The 22153-nt window shown below is 45.7% G+C and overlaps 1 long non-coding RNA gene across 1 annotated transcript in view; it reads right to left on the bottom strand.

Moving 5' to 3' along the window:
• Window positions 1-666: 666 nt before the first annotated feature.
• Window positions 667-22153, bottom strand: part of LOC146871059 (uncharacterized) — a 95017-nt gene continuing 73530 nt past the window's right edge. The window contains exon 2 of the long non-coding RNA XR_014959497.1: window positions 667-1100. This is a non-coding gene — a long non-coding RNA (uncharacterized LOC146871059). The remainder of the gene's footprint in view (window positions 1101-22153) is intronic.

Genomic DNA, 22153 nt, shown 5'->3' with positions numbered 1-22153 from the left:
TGGTTCCAAGACTGCCGTCAGCCACCTCTCCCCAGTCACCACACCCTCTACTTCTGAGAAAAACCTAACAGCTTGAGCGCCCCTACGATGTTCAGAGGAACATGTCCATCCCGACCCCGGATGAGCTAACCTTGTCGTCTTCGTAGTAACCAATCATCTTGAGGTAAAACAGGCTGTGCCTGACAAACTCCCAGCCTATGCTCCTGCACAATTTACTCTTTAAAATGCTCAGCTTCCTTCTGGACCTTTTAACTGTGCAACGGTTTACAGCCCCCTTCCATTTGAATCTTGCTATCACCTCAGACAACAGGACATTGGTGAGACGGAGCAGTCTGGCGACGGTTGTGAAACCAGCCTTCATCCTATACAAAAGCTCTTGTTGCTCTAGCTGCGTGAGACAGTTGCCACCTGTTAGACCTAGTGGAAGAACGGGCAAACCCAATAAACCCTTGGAGGCTTGGACAATGAAATCAAGAGTAAGTAAAGGAGTGCCTACAAGGGATTTTGTTCGCAATCGTAGTTAAATAGTTGTTTATAAAACAATCATTTTTTGTTCAACCTGATCAGTGATGAACTTGTGATTTAAACACAGAAAAAGGACAATTGCCTTTCTTATAAATAAACCAATGTTGATGTAGATATCAATTGTATGACAACGGGGCAATCTTTTCTTCAAAAACACAAATATTTAATATGTACAAAAATGAAACGAAGGGAATTATATTCAGAATCAAACAAGCAAAATGTTAAAGGTATTACAACTTAACCTATAAAACACATATGCAAACATCTATTTCAAGAATTCAAAGAGGCAAACGGTCTGACAAAACAGAAAACGGTTCCTCCAAATCAAACGATGGTAAAGGAAATAGATGTACTGTCGACGTTTCGGTCTGTGTTGGCAGTGAGACCGTCAGACCATCTTCAGGACTTGAAGTTGACTGTAAAGCCAAAATGTATCCCTGTGTACAAAACATGTAAACACTTAATACATTGTCACTTGAAGCCAAACAGGAGGGAGAGTCATCAAGACGAGGTGGTGACCGCTCTTGCAGATTATTAGTCCAATCACGAAGATGCAGGAGGCAACTCTGGAGTCGCTGTAGGGAGGGAGAAACACAGATTAGAAGTGTTGAAGTGGGATAACACCCGCCTCCGTGTCTTCAATAAAATTAAGACTTTCCGTCATAATCTATTATGAAAATCTACATTTTATGGCAAGACCGGAGGCCCCTATTATGCTTGTTCAAAGCATATCAACCAACAAAGAAGCAGCGGTAACAACAGGTTTGCAATAAAACATTTGGAAAACATTGTCATTAGACCAATCTGCAGATCTCAAAATGTCCTCCAAACGAGAGCCTGCCCAAAAAGCTTTGGAGGCCATGGCTCCCCTGGTGGAATGGGCTCCGAAAACAGAGACCTTGATGCCCGCAAGGGACATGACCCAACAAACCCAACGGGCCAGAGTAGCAGAGGAAACGGGAAGATGGGGCTTACAAAAAGAAATGAGAAGTTGGGAGTGAGAGGACGTTCTGAGATCAAAAGTTCTTTGCTCATACACTTTGAGACATTGTCCTACACATAATTTGGGATGGGAAGGGAAATAAGGATAAAAACCAGACTTTAAATTTGTCTTTGTCCGTCTATTAATCTGAAACAAAACACCTGTAGGAGAAAACTGACGAGAGGAAATATCCAATGCTTTAACATCTGAAACAGGTTTGATAAAAACAAGACACAATAACATGGTAAGCTTAGCAGACAACATTTTTAGAGAAAGGGCAGAATTGTCTGGCCAATCAGAAAACAGCTTAAGCACTACATTAACATCCCATAAGTTAGAATACTTAGCCAACGGAGGTTTGGAAAACCGAACTCCTCGCAGAAGGCGGCAGATCAAAGGGTAAACGCCAACTGGCTTGCCGTCAATCGGGGTATGATTAAGGGAAATGGCAGATCTATACAAATTGACCTTTCTGTAGGACTTACCTGCGCTGGCTTCAGAAGCCAAGAAATTGACCACAAAATTCAGAGGAGCTGAAAAGGGATCGATATGTCTTTCCAGACACCAGCTTGCCCATAAAGACCAAACAGACTTATATGCTTTGGAGGTCCCAGGGGCCCAGGCTTTGCTGATAAAAAGAGAAGCCTCTTGCGAAATGAGGAAATCAGGAGGGACAGGCTGGACACTTTCCATGCTGACAGAACCAGAGAATTGTCCAGGATAAGACTGTGTGGATACCCTAAGGGGTTCAGAAGTAAGTCTTTGCGTGCAGGGAGGAGAACCGGGAAGTCCACCACCATCTCCAGAAGGGAAGGAAACCAAACCTGAGATTGCCAGAATGGAACCACTATGACCAAGGAAGTCGACTGGCGCCGTACTTGGAAAAGCACTCTGTTGATCATGAGGAAAGGAGGAAAGGCATAGTTGAGGTTAAGGGACCAATCCTGAAGGAAAGCATCCGTAGCTAGGGTCGAAGGATCCGGGCGCCAACTGAAGAAAAGAGGCAATTGTGTGTTGAGGCGAGAAGCAAAAAGATCGTCACGAAAAGGGCCCCATTTTTGAGATATAGATCGGAAGACGGATGGAAGCATCTTCCAATCGCTGGAGTCCCGAAGGTAGCGCGAGTGCCAATCTGCTACAGAATTGAGATCTCCCGGAAGATACTCTGCTGTCAGCGAAAGTTTGTTTGACAGGAAATACTCCCAAAGGATCTTTGCTAACTCTGCGAGGGGCTTGGATTTGGTGTCACCTAGATGGTTGATGTAACAAACCGCAGAAACATTGTCCATACGAAGGAGAATGGAACACCGAACTCTGTTCTTTGTGAGGCTTTGAATCGCAAAGGAGCCTGCAAGCATCTCGAAACAATTGATGTGCAATTTCGACTCCTCGCGAGACCATGTACCGCCAGTCTATATTGGCCCACAACGGGCACCCCAACCCAACAGGCTTGAATCTGATTCTAATACAATATCTGGGGCAGGAGCGAAGATAGTTCGCCCATTCCAAACATCTAAATGGTCGATCCACCATTGAAGCTCGATGGGAGACTCTTGAGCCAAAGCGATAAGGTCGGCGTAGGCTAAGCCTTGATGGAGATGTCTGATTTTTAGACATTGAAGGGCACGATAATGGAGGGGACCTGGAAATATGGCTTGAATGGAAGCAGAGTGTAGGCCGACGATTCTTGCGAGAGAGCTGAGAGATATAAGAGAGGTCCGAAGGATGTGAGAAATCTCTGACTTGTTGGTAGAGACCTTTGACTGTGGAAGCAGGAGAGACGCCGTGGAAAAGTCCATGAGGAAGCCCAAGAAATCGATACTTCGAGAAGGAAGGAGCATAGACTTTTCGTGATTGATAAGGAAACCAAGATCTAGGAGTAAAGATTTAGTGGTGTGGAGATCGGACAGAAGATGTTGTTTGTCTATGTTCATGATCAAAATGTCGTCTAAGTATATTATAAGCCTGATCCCGAGGGATCGCAGGTAAGCCACCACTGGTTTCATGACTTTTGTAAAGCACCATGGTGCTGAAGACAGACCGAAAGGAAGAGAACAGAAACTATAGGTTACGCCTAACCATTGGAATTGAAGAAACTTGGTATGAGAAGGGTGAATCGAAATGGTGAGGTATGCGTCTTGCAAATCTAACCGGATCATCCAATCGTTTGGCCGAAGGGTATCTCGTAAATGAATGATGGTCTCCATTTTGAAGTGGCGACACACCACAAATTGATTGAACCATTTCAGATTTATAACTGAATGCTTCTTTTTGTTCTTTTTCTGAACCAGGAAAATAGAACTGTGAAACCCTGTTGGATCTAAAGGAGTGATTTGAATGGCCTGTTTTTGGAGAAGGCATTGGACCTCCAGAGAAATGAGCGGAGACATTTCCGCTGAAAAAACCAGGAGGAGGAGGGAACACAGTTTGGGAAGGCAGCGCATAAAGCTCTATAAGATAACCTTGGACTGTATTTAGGAACCAAGGATCTGCGTTGAGAGTTTGCCACTTCTGCAGAAACAGTTTTAGATGACCCCCACCGGGGAGGAGGTGAGAGACCTACCTTGTTGGTTGTTGTTGCGGAAGATTTCTGACCTCGACCTCTGAATCCACGACCTCTTTGTGGGTAGAAATGAGGCTTGTACTCTTGGAAACTGGAGTTGAAGGAACCCCTGGAGCCTTGGTTGGGATAGGAGCAGCCGGAAGAGCGACCCCTGCCTCTGCCAGCCCGTCCAAAAACCCGAGGGAAAAAACCTTTTTTGATTGACTGTTGCGCCTTATCCAAGGAGGCGAAGGTAGTGACAAACCTGCTGAGATCTTTAACAAGAGAATCTCCAAAGAGAAGACCATTCGCCTTAATAACTGGGTCCTGTGGGGCTAGATTAGCCAATTTGGGGTCAAGTTTAATAAGAAGCCCCTTGCGGCGTTCGTGTGTAATCGCGGCATTGGCATTCCCTAAAAGACAAAAGGCTCGCTGGACCCACAGTGAGATATCTTCTGCAGACAAATCAGTTCCCTCCAGACGAGCAGATTCTGCTAAGTCACAAAAGCGAGCCAAAGGACCCAACACATCGAGAAGTTTATCCTGGCCGGTGGACCAGGCTTTTTTCACCCCTTTGCAAGGACCTTTGCCAAACTTTGAGAAAAAGGTGAGCAAAGGTTGGTCAATGGAAGGGACGACGGTAACTTTCGCAGCTAAAGAGGGTTTAGGACACTCAGACTTTAACCTAGATCTAGCGGAAGTGTCCAAGGGAAGACGAAGTCTGTCGGAAATGTGATCACCAAGGTGAGAGGAAGGGTCAAACATGGGAACCCCTTCAGAGTCCAAGAGAGGTTCAAAAGTAAAGGACTCGGACTTTGATTCTTTTGCAGGAGGGGAGGGAGGATCAGACATATCAAAGAGGTCAAATAAATCATCATCTGCGTCATCCATGTCATTGTCTGTGTCCATAATGGTGGAAATGACCAAATTTTTGGGTGCCTCTGTATGCTTTGATTTATTTTTGCGTTTACCATCTGAACTTAACAACCCCTCCTTAGAAGGAGGCCTGGGAGGCACATAGTCCTCAGTCAAATGCGAGGAGACGTCGCTATTCAAACGTGACACAGTATTAGGAACAGATATAGAAACGGAGGGAACCACCTTTCTTTTTCTGCTATCCCCCGCAGTCTGGGCCAAAGCTTTGGACAACAGGCTAATCATAGAATTTTCCATGCCCGTTGCAAAATGCTTCATAGACGTTTCCACCGCAGTCTCCACAGAGTTATTTATAAATGTATTCAAATCATGCTTGAAGGCCTCGCCTTCCTCATGCTGCCGGTTCGAACCGGGGGAACTGTCAATCTCCATGGACCCAGCGAAGGAGATAAACAAGGGCAGGCATGGGTTCAATAAGGCTGAAAAGGACGAAAAGAGAGGGAGGAACACAACTGGGCCACTCCCCTCAGGGGTGTGAGGAAATACGAGCTAACAGAAGCTCTGGAATTGAGAGGCAGCAAAGACAGGAGACGCGCGCACTCCATGAGGGAGGAAGAGAATGCACACAACCCGGAGGCCGGCAGCACAGAATGTACTGTTACTTGACTCTCAGGACACAGCTTTCATGCCTACAACCCAACGGGCCGGCAGCGAAGTCAAACATTCGTGTAGCAGCATCCCCATTGTCTTCTGATGAGACTGTCACAGCATATGTCATGAGTTTATATTCAATAAATCTGAACTTAACTTAACAGTAACCCCCCTCTGCCTCCTCCCACCTGCCAAATTCGAATGGACTGTAGTGCCATCCTGTATGTCGTGTGATGTATATGAGTGATATAGTTGGTCCGATCTTCCATACCCTTTCATGTCACTTTTCTGGATCCTCACATCTTGTTCCCCATACCCTAGATCCCAGTCCGAGATGTTTAGTGATTACCCCCAGCCCCAGCCGCTCCACACCAGCATATCCGCTTAGTTCCTGCATAAGTCTGAACCTCCCGCGTCTAGCCAGGTAACGAATGGTTGCCAAATATCCAAAGGTCTGGATCTGCTAGGCATTAATTCACAATAATCGGACAACTGGTCCTTGCAGTATATTACATTATTCAACCATGCTGCTATTGTAGGGGCTCGTCGCTTCTTCCAATTGAGCACAACCTGCCTTTTAGCTAATAAGAGTAGCATGGACATAAGTTTCCGGGACTACTTCGGCCACGTAGCCCAGGAGTGCCGTCAGCGGGGATGCCCTTACCTCGTTATTAGTTATTTGCCTGATATGCCCCAAAACTGCCATCCAAAAGCACTCAATAGATCTGCAGTTCCATGCTAGATGGGAGAATGTGGCCCCCTGGGCCCCACATCTCCAACATTTCGTGTCCGCGTAAATTCCCATACGATGCAGCTGGGAGGGCGTCCGGTATAGTCTGTGTAGAAAGTTAAAACGAATCAGTCTTAGTCTATAATTGGGGGAGAGGCTTTCTAATTGTGAACAGCAATATTGCCATTGTTTTTCCTGAGGTTGGAGTCATTCTCCCATTCTGCTCTTGTAGTGCATATAATTATAGGTGACTTTTTTTGCGTTATGCTGTAGATTCGCGTAATCAATTTACGGGGTGAGGGGTGGGAGGAAGAGAAAGTTAACTGCCACAGCGCAACGGTTGGAACCAACCGCGAGCGGGGGGAAACGGAGCGGAACAGGGAAAGAAGCGGCAAAAGACATTAGAAATGGAGCGGTAAGCTCCGCATGAACCAATTAACCAAATACAGAACAAAATACATTAAAAATAATACAATTACACCCAAATAACAAGAAATGAGAAGAGCAACAAAGATAAGTCAATTATCTGACTGCGAGCAGCAAGAAAAGAGGACTGTTCGCAGTCAGTTGTGACGTTATTCATGCTATTACACTCTGATTGGTTATAAGGTTCTGTTTTATTGCGTTCCCATTGACCAGTTGTTCTGCTTGGCCCTCTGGGAACTGTAGTCTTAGTTCTTATCTGAGCTGCTATTGGAATAAATGCAAGATAAGAAAACATAATAGGAGCCTCCGGTCTTGCCATAAAATTGTTTCTCACAGAGTTAAAGTCCTGGAGATGATGGTTTGCTTATAAAGAAATAATTAAAATATTTCTGGTAGTAGCCAATTGCTTGACTGATCACAATTGTTTAGAGCTTGTGTGTAAAGAGCCAGGGAAAGTGCCGGTATTTGTTCAAGGACAGCAAAAGTAACGTGTAAAAAATATAGATTCTGAAAAAGGGAGGAAAGTGAATAAAGAGCAAAAGGACAATATGAATACTCTTATAAATCATATTTAAAAACTTACATATTGACATTCCTAATACATATAAGTGCATTTATCATGAATAAGGCTCATTATTTACAACACAATTATGATGTTTTATGTTTGAAAACATATTTGTAATTTTAGTATTCCTTGTGAACCAAAATGGATAGAAAAAATATGGGTAGCACCACAAATACAAATTGATTGATAATATGTTCAAAAAGAAATCATCAATCAGATACAATCTGACCAAAGATGAACAGAAATCATTGCAAAATCTCCAGACCCTCCCAGGAACAATAATCAAGCCAGCAGACAAGGGTGGTGGTATAGTTCTTTGGGACAGGGAGGCCTATAGATCTGAGGTCCTAAAACAACTATCTATTCAAACACACTACAAGAAACTGACAGGTAACCCCACTAACCGTCTTGCTAAATTGATTGCTCTACTAAGTCAACAGGGCTTCGAAGGAGGTTGGCTGAGCGAAAAAGAGGTCTCTTTTTTGATCAATACATCACCAACGGTACCCACACTTTATATTTTGCCTAAAGTGCATAAAAACATCAATGAACCTCCAGGGAGACCTATTGTCTCTGGTGCAATTCAATCCTTAAGCCATTAGCCCAGTACGCAGATTTCTTTAGTCGACCCTTTGCTACAGAGGTGGCAACCTACATAAGAGATACAACAGCAGTAATCAATGTAGTTGAGAATCATAGCTTTGACACCACTTGCGAACTGCTTGTTACCATGGACATAGAAAGTCTTTTTACCAACATTCCACAGCTTGATGCCCTTAACATCATTGAACTTCTTTTAGATGAACGTCCTAGATCCCATAATGTCCCTACAGAATTCATTATTGAATGCATAAGAATCTCCATGTGTGAGAATTTCTTCTTATTTGAGAACAGTTTTTTCCAGCAACTTAAAGGTGTTGCAATGGGTGCTGTTTACGCCCCAGACATTGCTAACATCTATGTTGCGGACTTTGAAAACAAGTTCATTTATGGTACCTTGAATCCCTACATGTCCAACATCATGTGTTAAAATACATAGACAATGTCTTCTTTATATGGAGAGGGAACAAATAATTGTTACTTGAATTCCATACTTGGAATAACACCCGGAATCCACATTTTAAAATTTTCACTAGAATGTGACAACAAATGCATGAACTTTCTAGACATCTCGATTGTATCTGATGAGAACAACTCACTCTATACGACCCTTTTTACTAAACCAACTGCTAGGAATACGCTGCTCAAATATAATAGTCACCATCCACCGGCGTTAAGGGATGGACTCCCCTTCGGGCAGCTCTTGCATCTTCGCAGGAATTGCTCTAGGAGGGAGGACTATTTCTTGGAGGCAAGGAAACTTAAAGAGAAACTACACGCACGTGGTTACCCCAACAAGCTTCTTAAAAGATCTTTGAAGCGCGCGTGGTATAAAAACCGTGAAGTGCTGCTAGAGGTTCAGAGTAAAGCTACACAACCACAACTTGTCTGTGTGACCACATTTGGAACATCAACTAATAACATCAAAAAGATAGTTAAGAAACATTGGCCATTACTCGATGGCATTCCCGGACTTGATGAAAGACCCATGTTCTCTTTCAAAGGGGGTCCAAATATAAAAGATCGTTTGGTGCATACATATGAACCACAGGACAATCACGTTGTGGACAATATGAGACAGATTGTTCCACTCCTAGGTCATTATAAATGTACCAAATGCGCTGCATGTAGCACTACTAAAAATATCAAATCTTTTGATCTTAATGGAAGAACTACTACAATCCGGAGCTTCTCGAACTGCAACACCAGTAATGTTGTTTACTGTATTCAATGCCCATGTGGTCTTCACTGTATAGGGAAAACTACACAAATGGTCAAGAAAAGAATCCTTCAACACCAGTCTAGGATTCGCTGTAAAGTCGATAATGCCCCATTAGTCGACCACTACAGTCAGGCAAAACATACCGAGAAAGATATGCTCTGGTGGGTCATCACAGTGGTAAAACCTTCAATTAGATATTCTAATGTTGCCCGCTCCCTTATTCTGAAAGAGAACCAATGGATTTGTCGGACTGATAGTATCAACAAAGGTCTGAATTCTGCCACTGAAATACCCTTGCATGCATATGTTAATGTAATCACTGAATTATGATCTCTGTACATTGAACCTGATTGCTGATTGAATTAGTCCTTACTGTTTATTTAATTTAAATTGCTACTTAGATAATTGACTGTTTCTTCTTGCTAACTGTAAACAACTGAAGTCACTGTTACTGTACCATCTTACTGTTTTCAACTCTATGTTTGCAGCTCTGGTATTTTCAATTTGTATTTATGGTGTTACCCATATTTTTTCTATCCATATTGGTTCACATGCAATACTAAAATTACAAATATGTTTTCAAGCACAATACATCATAATTGTGCTGTAAATAATGAGCCTTATTCATGATAAATGTATTTATATGTATTAGGAATGTCAATATGTAAGTTTTTAAATATGATTTATAAGAGTATTCATATTGTCCTTTTGCTCTTTATTCACCTTCCTCCCTTTTTCAGAATCTATATTTTTTACACGTTACTTTTGCTGTCCTTGAACAAATACCGGCACTTTCCCTGGCTCTTTACACACAAGCTCTAAACAATTGTGATCAGTCAAGCAATTGGCTACTACCAGAAATTTTTTAATTACTTCTTTATATGCAAACCATAATCTCCAGGACTTTTACTCTGTGAGAAACAATTTTGCACTAACATTTATTTGAAAAGACTGATTATAAACACCTTTCAAGATGGCCGATGCACTTGCTGAACCATCTGATAGCCAGCTTTTAGTCCGTCTTCGAAAGCTCGGTCCTCGGAAGCACTTTTCTTTAAACGCCGGCTCCATAACACCATGCTTGTTTGCGACCTACAACGCGACGGTTAGCGCATTTTCGAAGACCTATCGAATGTGATTTGGTAAGCCCCCCTTTGTTTTTAGTATGACCACATACGGAATGAGATATCCTTAAATTTGAATTGTCTCATATCCACTACATTCCTTTGCCGGTCCTTTAGATTCCTCTAGAGGCTGCACAAGACCGCGTTTCTGGCAGCGTACTCTTTCAACTTTACCTCAAAAGTATTTGGCTATAGGTAAGCCTTCTTTTTCGAATATGTAACATGCAAATTGACATAGAATAACCGCAGGTGCAGTTACCGTTAGAGCTTCTGAGTTATTTTTGCACGCGATAGACAAATTGACTATGTATGTTGTGGAAAACAATCAATATGAGATACAAGGTTTCGCAGATAATTTAGCATCGCTTGATATAAAAAGAAAATATTAATCTGCTTTTGCCATAACCGCATTTAAATTGGACTCCATCTTTATATATGAACCGCAAATGGGACTCTATCCAAGACAGAGTAGCGTTCATCGGCCCCTTACACTTAATGCTTCGATCCTAACCGATAGTCGCCCACATGCAGGCCCTACGCTGAGTGATTTCAATTTGTTTATGTTTGCAATATTACCCACTGTCTTTTCAATATCTGTTTTAATACCACCCAGTAGATAACGATAACATAGACCGTTTGTTAGGGTGACTGACCGTACTGATTATTTTGGCTATACAAAATATACCTTTAACTTATTTAAATAAACCTTCTAAATACATAGAGACCGTCTAAATTACAGCTGATCACTATTCATTGATCAGGTATCCTAAAATATATGTTCCAAACTTTTTTCTCCATGAGGACAGTTTTTTAACAACTTGGAGAAATTCCCTTGGCGCCGTGACTCTATTGAGCCCACTTCCTTCAAAGAAATCGTAGAAGTAAGCAATTGTTTGAAATCAGTAGTTTTTAAGCATTAATAGCTGATAAGTTAACTCCTGTTCTTTCCTTTCTCTGCAAAGAATGAACGCCCTTAAAAACATGGATTTGGTCATCTCCTTTCCCAAAACCTGGGGCTAAGGTACTAGAGATATACACTGGGCATATTTGATTGCCCTTTTTTCTCTCTTTTCACGGGTGCGTCTTTCTCTTCTTTTTAAATTGAGAATTTATGGTTCAAGTGACAATGTATTACGTTTTTACATGTTGTGTACACAGGGATACATTTTGGCTTTACAATCAACTTCGAGCCCTGAAGATGATCTGACGGTCTCACTGCCAACACAGACCGAAACGTCAACAGTACATCTATTTCCTTTACCATCTTTTGATTTGGAGGAACCGTTTTCTGTTTTTTCAGACCGTTTACCTCTTTGAGTTCTTGGAATAGATGTTTGCATATGTGTTTTATAGGTTAAGTTGTAAAACTTTTAACATTATGCTTGGTTGATTCCGAATATAATTCCCTTGGTTTCATTTTTGTACATATTAAATATTTGTCTTTTTGAAGAAAAGATTGCCCTGTTGTCATACAATTGATATCTACATCAAAATTGGTTAATTTATAAGAAAAGCAATTGTCCTTTTTCTGTGTTTAAATCACAAGTTCATCACTGATCAGGTTGAACAAAAAATGATTGTGTTGTAAACAACTATTTAACTACAATTGCGAACAAAATCCCTTGTAGGCACTCCTTCACTTACACCTGTTAGACCTGGCATCCTTGGCGTAGTTACCCCTGTCTGTTTCCCTCTACCTCCTGTATTTTTGACCCTGTGCTGGATTTCGTTTTTGCTGCTTTAGATGCTTTGGGCACTTTGCCACTGCTGATCAGTGCCAAAGTGCAAGTGCTCCCTGTGTAAATTGTTATTTAATTGGTTATCCCTGATCAGCATATTTGATCTACTAGTATGTCCCTAGTACAGTGCACCAAGTGTGCCAGGGCTGGTAAATCAAATGCTACTAGTGGGCCTGCAGCACTGGTTGTGCCACCCACATGAGTAGCCCTAAAAAGGGGTCTCAGGCCTGCCACCGCAGTGCCTGCACGCAGTTTGCTAACTGCCATGTCTCCCTGACAAGTGCAACCACTTGCCAGGCCATACCCTTCCCTTTCGGTGCACATAGGACACCCCTATAGCAGGCCCAAGGTACCCCCCTGGGCAGGGTGCAGTGTAAATGAAAGGAAGGACATGTACTGATGTGCGTACCATGTCCTGATAGTGAAATACTGCCAATTTTGTTTTTCACTATTGAAAGGCTATTTTGCCCATAGGCCAGAATGGGGAATGCTGTGTAACATGTTCACCTGCATATCTTCCCATAGGAGTGAGATAGAAAATTGGAGTCTGGTATCCCTGAACTCAGAATTTAATAACACATCTTTTAGGAAAGATGTTTTTTAAATTCTGTGTTTGAAAATAGTACTTTTAGAAAGTGGCTATTTTCTTGTTCATCCTTTCTGTGTGCCTCTTCTTGTTTGTTGATTGACTGTCTGGTTTGAGAGTGACAGGGCCTGGGGTGGCTCCAGGAGTCTGGGTGAGTCAGCACTTGGCTGAATAGACCTATCTGCATTTGGAGTGGTGGGAGGAGTAGCACCTGGGCCTGAATAGGGCTGTGCCTACCTTCCACAATGCTGGCTCCACCTCCTGCGGTGCGTCTGAAGACCCTGACCCACATTCACAAAGGAAGAAGTTGTGCACTGACAGAGTGCACCCATAACTGGTTTGAACTGGGTCCAGGACCCTAGCACATAGAAAACAAAGACCTTTGGGGTATAAAAGTAAGAGCTGAAACCTCTGTAAAATTAGACTACTTCGTGATCAAGAGGAACCTCTGCCAAAAGAAGAACAGCTGAAGAGACTGAGGAGAAGTGCTGCCCTTGCTGTGTGTCTGGGGCTGGACTGCAGTTTGCTGATTCAACTAAGGAGAGGACAAGGGATTTTGCTGTGTGCTGTGTCCCCCCTGCTGGCAAAAGGACTTTGCTATGTGCTGTGTCCTGAAGAGAAAGTCTCAGAGGGCCTGAGACCTCCTGTTTTGGGAACTCGGGAACATCAAAGTTCCCCTGCCGTTTCAGCGACGCTGTGTGCGTGTGCTTTCTTCAGCCTGAGACCTTTGTGGGACCTATACTGTGACTGTGTGTCTAGAAACAGTCCTGCGCCCTTCTACAATCAGCAGCATGACCAACGAAGTGCTGCGATCATCACCGCCACCGGCCCGGGCCGTCATCGACAAGGAGCTGCGAGAATTCCCTGCCGCCGGCCCGAGCCTTTTATTGCCAAAGAGATATCTGTGAGTTCATCTGCCCAAGATCAAGGAGCTGCGCCGGGAGCCGATCAGCGGCGAGGCGTCGCCTAGCAACACAACTCTCCCTGCGAGGAACAGCCGCCGTCAATGAGAAGCCTCCCAGTGGGACGCCAAGCCGCGAGGAGAGAAAGAGACTGCACCCACCCAGGTAACGCTTGGACCAAGTCCAGTGAGCGTGCGTGTGTCGCCGCCTGAGGCGGGGTGCGTATTTTGAGAGACTCCTCTCGGCCTCTTCCCCCTTCCGAGTGCGAGACTCCGCTCGAGCAATCACAGTGGGCCTTACCTGCCACATGAGGATCGGTGGTACCGGGGCTGGAGTTTGAGCTTCTTTTTCACTCCAAAAGCATTTGGGGCATATTTTGGCAATCGCTGACCGCGAGTCAGCTGCATGTGGCGAAGAGCCCGTAACGAGCACCGTGTTGAACTGTACTCTTGATAGTTTATTAAGTAATTACACAGAGAAACAAGAACCTACAAGTGATTTCCATACCATCTTGAAAAGTCAATTACAAGTATATGCATATGTTGGATTCCTGTCGTTTAGGTCTTGCCTAAATTTAGATAAAAATAACTTTATTTTTATAAACAACCTGTGTGGTGTTCATTTGTGGTGTTTCACTGTGTTACTGTGGGTGTTGGTGCAAACACTTTACACATTGCCTTGGGGATAAGTCTGTCTGCTTGTGCCAAGCTACCAAGGGGGTGAGCAGGGGTTATCTACAGTGTGTTTCCCCCTTACCCTGACTACTAGAGACCCCCATTTCTAACATTCACCCAAGGGTATCATTACTGAATCAGGTTTACAGTGCCTCCTGCCCTCTTGGCAACAGCAGCACCCACTTCATGGCAGGCCTGCCCAACCAAACCACTGTGGTGTTGTGCAGTCATATCCCTCTGTTATGACAGCCCCCGGGGAAAAGCATGTCGCAGACTAGTCTTTTGCTTCGGGATTCGTGCACAAGGGTGGGGATAGGTGGTTTGGGGGAAGGGGCGCGTCATGGGGAAGTCTTATTAGGGTCCGGAGAGGTGTGAACTGCCTATCCTGGACTCTGTGCATCACCAGGGGGGAGGTATAGTGGAAATAAAGACAGTGATCAGTGGCGTGGGAGATATGGCCACCGTTGCGGCATACCTCCCAGATTCTGGGTGAGGCAAGTTTAAAGTAAGTTAGCGGAGAGGGTACGCAGGCAAGGGCGGGAGGCTCTTGAGCCTCCTAGCCAGATTGCAAGAGATTGCACAGCCCAGGGCACTGGGGGCGCTGAGGACGCCTTGGGTGGGGCCGGGCCTCACCATGAACAAGGCTTCATGGCAGCAAAGGATGCCCAGCACTGCGAGGTTGTGAGCCAACCAGGCCTCCAACTCAGGTGTGAGGGAGGGGAGGAGCCAGAGTATGGGTCCCCCTGCACTACTAACACGTGAGAGACAGCAAAGAGCCAAGGGCCCGGCCCTTAAAAAATCAAAGGGCACATGGGTTGACACTCAGGAGTGGGAAGGGGGTAAGACAGAGACAGCCAACGCTGGGGGCATACCAGACCCTGGGGATAAGGGGCCTTGGGGCCCACATTAACAGATGGGCATCTGTAGACATAGAGGCCCAGATCAGAGAACAGTGCCGTTTGGTCCAGGAGACCAAAGTACGCTGAATAGCAATAGGCAGGGCATGCGAGGAAGAGGACTACTTGGCCAGGGAGCAGGCACAGGTGGACAAAACTGGTACAGGGGTCAGTTAATGACAGGACCGGTACCAAGGGCATGGGAGTGTGGCAATATATAAGGGTTTCGGCAGGGAGGCCCCTGAGGGAGGATAGGTGGCCATCTTTCATGGCTAGTGGGCCCGGTGATGCACAGGCCCTCCTGGTTTGTGCAGCCGGGGGTTCTCTAGGAAGGTCGGCGACGGATTATGACAGATGGGGGGGCAGCACCAGCAGGGCACACTATGGCCACAAGATGCTGGCCAGAAGATATCGGGGGTTTGCGGTGGCCAACCCTACTCCTAAGGAGCGCGCAGCCTGATTTAGTCAGGTCAAGGAGTCCTCATTGAATATGGATGTGTGCGAGCGAGACAGATCGAAAGGAGTATGCCAGGCGGAGCATGAGGAGGGTGCTTGTGAGAATGCCCTTGTTTTGGACTGTAAGAGTGATGAATGGGAAGAGGGTGAGTTGCGTGAGAAAGAGGAGATGGGCAGGCAGATATCTCGCGTCACTGGGCGGGTAACTATGCTCCGTCAGCGGAATTTGTGTAGTTTTGTCTACACCGCGTTCCACTGCAAACACAGAGTTCAAGCAAAACTACGACTCTGTGGCGTAGCGTAGTTAGCCGGCCCCTCCACCGTCCCAAAGTTATTAAAAATAATTAGAAAGGTACTTACCTGCAGTGTCTGCCTCGGCTGCCTCCTCCTCGCAATGGCTGCTCTCTCCTGCCTCCCCAAGGCACTGAATAACCCCTACGTTGTATGTCTTGCGAATGCACATGTGCACACGCAAGATGTACAAAGTAGGGGTTATTCAGTGCGAGGAGGAGGCAGGAAAGAGCAGTCATTGCGAGGAGGAGGCAGACACAGCAGGTAAGTGCCTTTTTAATTATTTTTAATAACTTTGGGAGGGTGAAGGACACGGAGCGTAGTTCCACTGAGTTTTTTTTAAACTCCGTGGAACTACGCGGAGCACCACTCCACATACTCCGCCCAGGGTTACGCACAACCTGTACCTCAATTGATGTCTTACGCCAGTAAAGTGCGGACCAGAGGGCTGTCAAGAACAAGATGAAAAACACCAAGGGCGACCAGCCGAGAGAAGGAAGAAGGGCGGAACCATTGCCTTCAGATACGGGGTAATGGTGGTTGGTGTGGGGCTCCGGGGAGTCTCAGAAGGGAGCACCAAAACTGAGGTATGTAGGGGTTGGCGACAGGGTGCTCACAGAAGGGACGGACCTGCACGTGGAAAGGAATCGCGCAAACATGTGAGATAGAAAAAGGCAGCTAAAAAGAAGAGGTGCAAGTCAGATAGTTCTACAGAGTCTCATAAAGATAAGGGCAATACGGATTCAGAGGAAGATAAGCATGAGAAGAGACTCCCTTATATGAAGCTGGCAATGCCGCTTGGGTCCCACCTGTCTGACAAGACTAAGAACAGAATATGGAAACACGAATATGCACACGTCTTTAAATTCTTGCATAGAGATATCCAGGCAAAAGACGGTTCTGAGGAAGAGGAATGAGAACTCACATGGTGCCCTGAGAGTGCCAATTAATATGGAGAATTGAACATCTGCATTTCTGATATATTTGGGTATTTACTTTGAGAAGCATTGGGACAGGGCAATAGCATTCCTCAAATATATGGATATAATCAGGAAGGCCAAGATGCATTTCGGAGGTTTTGCATGGCTTAGCTATTATGAGGAGTTTCTGACACAGTGAGCCTGAATCCGCACAAGCCCTGGGGAGAGGTTGAACTCTGGATGCAGTGGATGTCGTCAACTCAGTCCGCCGCTTCAACACACTGCTAGCAGTTTGCCAGTCACGTATCGGCCTTTTCAGCCCAAGCCCGTCCCACAGGGGGCGGGTTACACTCTGAAACTACAGGAACCAATGTTGGGGTATTGTGGAATTATAACAATGGGTTCTAATCCCGACATCCATGCAAGTTTAAACATGAGTGTTCCAACTGTGGGGGCAGACACCCCATTACTTATCTTTTACACTGGACAGCCCAGCCGACCAATGGAAGAAGTCCCGGGGGAGGGGTCAGCAGGGGCACCTTGGAACGAAAGGCAACTACTCCCACTAAAGTCGAAGCCTTGCAGCCTTGGCTGGCAATTTATCCGGGGAGGGGGATGGTTTGTGGCTTGAATGGCGCTTTACGGAAGGCTTTCGGATGGGTTATCAGAGTCCTTGGAGACGCAGGTGTGCTGACAACTTGCGGTCAGCAAATGAGTTCCCAGAAATTGTGGCAACCAAGCTGGCCAAGGAGGTAGCAGAAAGCAGAATAGCAGGATCTTATATTGAGTGGTCCATGGCAGATATGATTGTGTCTCCACTGGGGTCAGTGCCGAAAAAAGTGGAAGGGGAATTCCAGCTCATTCCTCATTTGTCAGGCCGGAAGGTGCATCAGTGAATGACTACATCACTGAGGAGGATTCCAGAGTAATGTATGTGTCAGTAGACAATGTAGTGGTGCTGGTGCGGAGCTGTAGTCATGGGACCAAGTTTGCGAAGTGTGTGAGGACTTTCAATTGCTAGGCATGTCGTTTGGAGGATTTCTCTATGTGGACAAAGTTTTGCAGATGGGCTGTGCTATCTCTTGTGCACTGTTTGAAATTTTCAGTACCTTCCTACAATGGGTCTAACACAAAATCTAGTGGCCATAGGGAAGTGTTTGACTATCTAGACAATTTTCTGTTTGTTGGCAGGAAAGATTCAGGTGAGTGCTTAATGGCACTGCAACATTTCCAACAGATGGCAGAGGTTTTTGGGGTGCCCCTGGCGCCGGAGAAGTCAGAGAGTCCACTGGTGGTGTTGAAGTTTCTGGGCATTGAATTTGACACAGTTTTTATGATGGCACAGGCCAAAGTGAAGGAGAGACAGACTTTCTCGTTGGAAGTATTGGGAGAGCGCAGGATTAAGCACCATAAAGTACAGAAGCTGATTGGGTTTTTGAACTTTGCATGCCGCGTGCTGTGAGCAGGGTGAACGTTTTGCAGGCGGCAGGGCATGGCCATGTCCTGAGCAACCTTGTCGCCCCACAGGGTCAGGATTTCCATGGCAGTCAGGGCTGATTTGGGGGTGTGGATGACATTTTTGGAGGACTTTAATGGTGTACCCATGAACTTTTTGGATGAGAATTCACAATGGCAGATTCAAATATTTTCTGATGCGGCGGGCGCACATGGTTTTGGGCTCTTTTGGGAAGGTCGCTGATGCGCTAGGAACTGGCCAGACCATTGGAGACAGCAGGGGTGCATCATTGCCTTTTTAGAATTCTTTCCTTTTCTGGTTGCGTTACAATTGTGGGGAAGAGAGAAGGTGACAACATGACAGTGGTGGAGTTAGTTAACAGACAGAAGGCCAGGGACCTGCAGGTGCTGAGGTTGTTGAGACGCTTTATGCTGACCTGCCTGCGTTTGAACATTGTTTTCAAAGCTCGACATGTACTTGGAGTGCAGAATGGCATTGCAGATGCTTTATCTCATTCGCAGTGTCAACGCTTCTGAACACTGGCATCAGGGGTGGATGCTGTCAAGATGCCGTTACCGGACGATGTCTGGGAGATGGGTGAATGAGGGTCATCGGTCTGGTTGAGGGATCGTTAGCTGCATCCACAAGGAATACAGGTTTGCGTTGAGCGAGTTCTGAGCGTTCGGAGTAAATGTGCCACAGGAATGGGACCAGGATTAGGATGAGGTCAAAAGGAGAGTGTTACGTTTTGTCTGGTCTGGCGAGACTTATTGAGAGGGCTCCAAAAAGTGCTACCAGGCCAGCCTAGAGCTACAGTGCATGTGCGCGCGCGCGGCGCGTTTTACCGTGATTACTTTCACTTTCGGCCGCACGGCCGCTTTGATGTTTGATCGCGATCACTTTCCCTTTCGCGGCCTCAGGGCCGCTTTGCATAGCCAATTGGTCTCGCTTTTGGGACCTTATAAGTATTTAGTTACGCAACTGTTGCATGGCTAAACACTTATAAGGTCCCAAAGGCGAGACCTATTGGCTATGCCAATGCTTGTTTGTATTGACAGGACGTTTTCGCCTACCACCATTGGGTGCAAGTTGGCTGGCGTTTCAGTCTACGGCAAGCTGCATTGGGGCTTTGGCCCTGCCGGGGATGAGATTCTAGGCCGGATGTTGAAAGATTGGGGCGGACAAAGGGGTGGGGCGAGGGTGGCACCAAGGGAGGCCATCGCATTTGGATTTTTGGGTGAACTGTTGGCGGATCTACCTCCCTGCTGTTCCAATGAGTTCAAAGCAGCTATTTTTCCGCTTTGAATGGTGTGGATGTTTTTTGGGGCTTTCAGAGTTTCAGAGTTGTTGGGGTCAACAAGGTTGGCGGGTTTGTTGAATGAGGAAGTGCGCACAGATCCAGGGTGGCTGGGAATATGGTTGCGCTGATCAAAAACAGATCAACAGGGTAGGGACAGATGGGTCTGGTTATGTGAAGGAGGGAACGAGGCAGTGTTCCCGATGCAGGAGTGTCAATATTTTCAGGCCTGGCCGGGGAAGTATTACAAGGAAATTTTTGTCACAAGGGTGGGAGTCCGATGTCGACTTCTCAACTTTTGGTGGTGCTGCGTATGGGTGTGCGTCAGCTATGGAAAGATCCAGCGGCCCTTTGGGACATACTCCTTTCAGATAAGGCCAGCGATGGCAGTGGCAAATGTGGGTTGGGACTGGGTTCAGATACATAGGATCGGCAAGTGGACATCACGTTGTTGTGGATCCTATGTCAGAAAATAGATGCACTTGCTACTCTACTTGGCAGAAAGGGAAGGGGAAGGGGAAGTATTGAAGGGGGTTTCTGCGGACGCCAGGCCTAATGCTGTTTCTCTTTCCATTCAGGTTGTGTGTATGGTCCAGGGACAAAGATGGTGACCTGGATCATACAGCTCATCCAAAATCAAGCTGCCAGGCTAGTCTTTCGGCAACCAAGACACTGCGACACTAAACCTCTCATGAAACAGCTCCATTGGCTGCCTGTGATCCAGAGGTCTATGTTCAAGACCGGTTGCATGGTCTTTAATGCACTTCACGAAACAGGCCCTAAGTTCATCTCCACTAAGATCTCAAGATATTTACCCAGAAGGAATCTTAGATCAGCTACCATGAATATGCTGACATCCCGAGATTTAAGTGAAAGAGAACAGGCGGCTTGCGCTTTTCGGTACTGGGCCCCACACTCTGGAATTCCCTACCAACAGAAATAAGACAAATTCCGGAATACACCAGGTTTAGGAAAAAAACTTAAAACATGGCTATTTACTCAAGCCTTCTGCTAGAGCCCTGGAGGACAACTTCCCTCTCTCCACAGCGCCAAGAGACCGTTGGTATACGTGCGCTTTACAAATTCCCTAAACATAAACATTCATTTGTGCACTGGGCAGGCAAGCATGCAGACTAACAGATATGCAGCAGGAATTTGGGATTACACACCAGCTGACATTAAGTGTTATGGTGGGGAAAAAGTGGAATGCGATGAGGAAATTTGCTGCCCTGTTTAACAAAGCTGGTTCCGCAAACGGATTGTCAGGATATGATGTAGATTCATTTTTGGGGAAATGATCTGGTACAGTTGTCTGGTTTCACACTTTTATAACACATGCAGTGCTTAATTTGTAAAATATTAAGTGCCAAGGCTCTGACCAGGAGGCCACTGCAGCTTGCACCACCCATCGCCCTTGTCATCACTGCCAAAACAACTACTAACCATCTCTTTTGCATGTAAATGCGACAGTTGATATTATTCCAGGTCCCCAAAGCTAAAGGAATGGCTGGAGAGGTAGGTATTAGCAATATTTTAATGTATATTGTATTCATAAACAAACGTTGTTCTGCTCATCTCTAAATTAGATGTGCAGCACCACCATGTGGTAGACTGTTCCAAGTATGGTGTTGACAATTAGGTGCCGGTGCGAGCATCGGAAACCAATTACGTGAGGGTGCTGTGCACCAGAAAGCACTGGCGGTTCAAATTAAGCACTGAACACATGCAACAGGATCTTGAAATCATCAAGCGGAATTTTGCTGGGATTTGCATTATATGGACTGAATTTGTGCAGCGGTGCAGCTGGTGGTGGGGGGTTAGAGGGGTGGTACGGCATGCGTCATAAGCTGAACAGAGCGATGAGAGTTTTCTGCATGGGGAGGGGAATTAAAGTGATCCCACATGGGGGCATTTGAGAGGAAGAAGCATGTCTGTTTCAGGACGATGGGGTACACTCGTCACAAATAGGGAATGCGTACTACATGATGGAAGTGTGGGAGATGGTGAGCCGATTGTGGCATGAGAACATATGGCGCAGGAGTGATCACCTCTGAGTGGCATTCTGGTTGTGAATGCGCGGGGGGCAGAAAAACACCCTATGGCTTTATTCTGGGTAGCGGAAGTCTTTGGGGGTGGAGAGTCACATGCAGGCTCTTCCACACATTTGGGTGGGAAGAAGAACAAAGCACAGGTCAATAAGCAGTGTGCGGTACCTTGTAGAGTGAGGAGTGAGTTCATGGTATGGTGTTTGGGAGATAAAGAAAGAGAGCCTGGGGAGACGGCAAGAACATAAGGATTGGACCTGGGACGGATGGAACAAGGAATGACGTTTGGGGAATTTAAGTTTGTGTGAGATCTGAGTGGCCACGTGATGAATGGGGGAAGATGCCTTAGTTATAAAGTTGATATTATTGTTAATAAAGTTAAGATATGCCATCATGTACTAATAAATGGCCTTTTACGCTAATCACGGGTCATGAGTGTTTTGTTTTTGCACAATGCTTCTGTGAGGCAGTCCAGTGCTGGGCCCTCACGATGTAAGAGTTGCCTAGTATCCAGACCATTCGTCATCCACCCCAACCCCCTTTGACCAGAAACTAGGGCAACTTAATTACATTCTGGTCTAACGTAGGCCGTGAATGCTTGAGATTTTCACCTGCCGAGCCGCTTGATCACTTCCTCAAAGAAAGTGC

This window comes from Triturus cristatus, chromosome 1_1 (genome assembly GCF_964204655.1).
Source record: "Triturus cristatus chromosome 1_1, aTriCri1.1, whole genome shotgun sequence".
NCBI lineage: Eukaryota > Metazoa > Chordata > Amphibia > Caudata > Salamandridae > Triturus > Triturus cristatus.
This window is presented reverse-complemented; position numbering and strand designations above follow the sequence as displayed.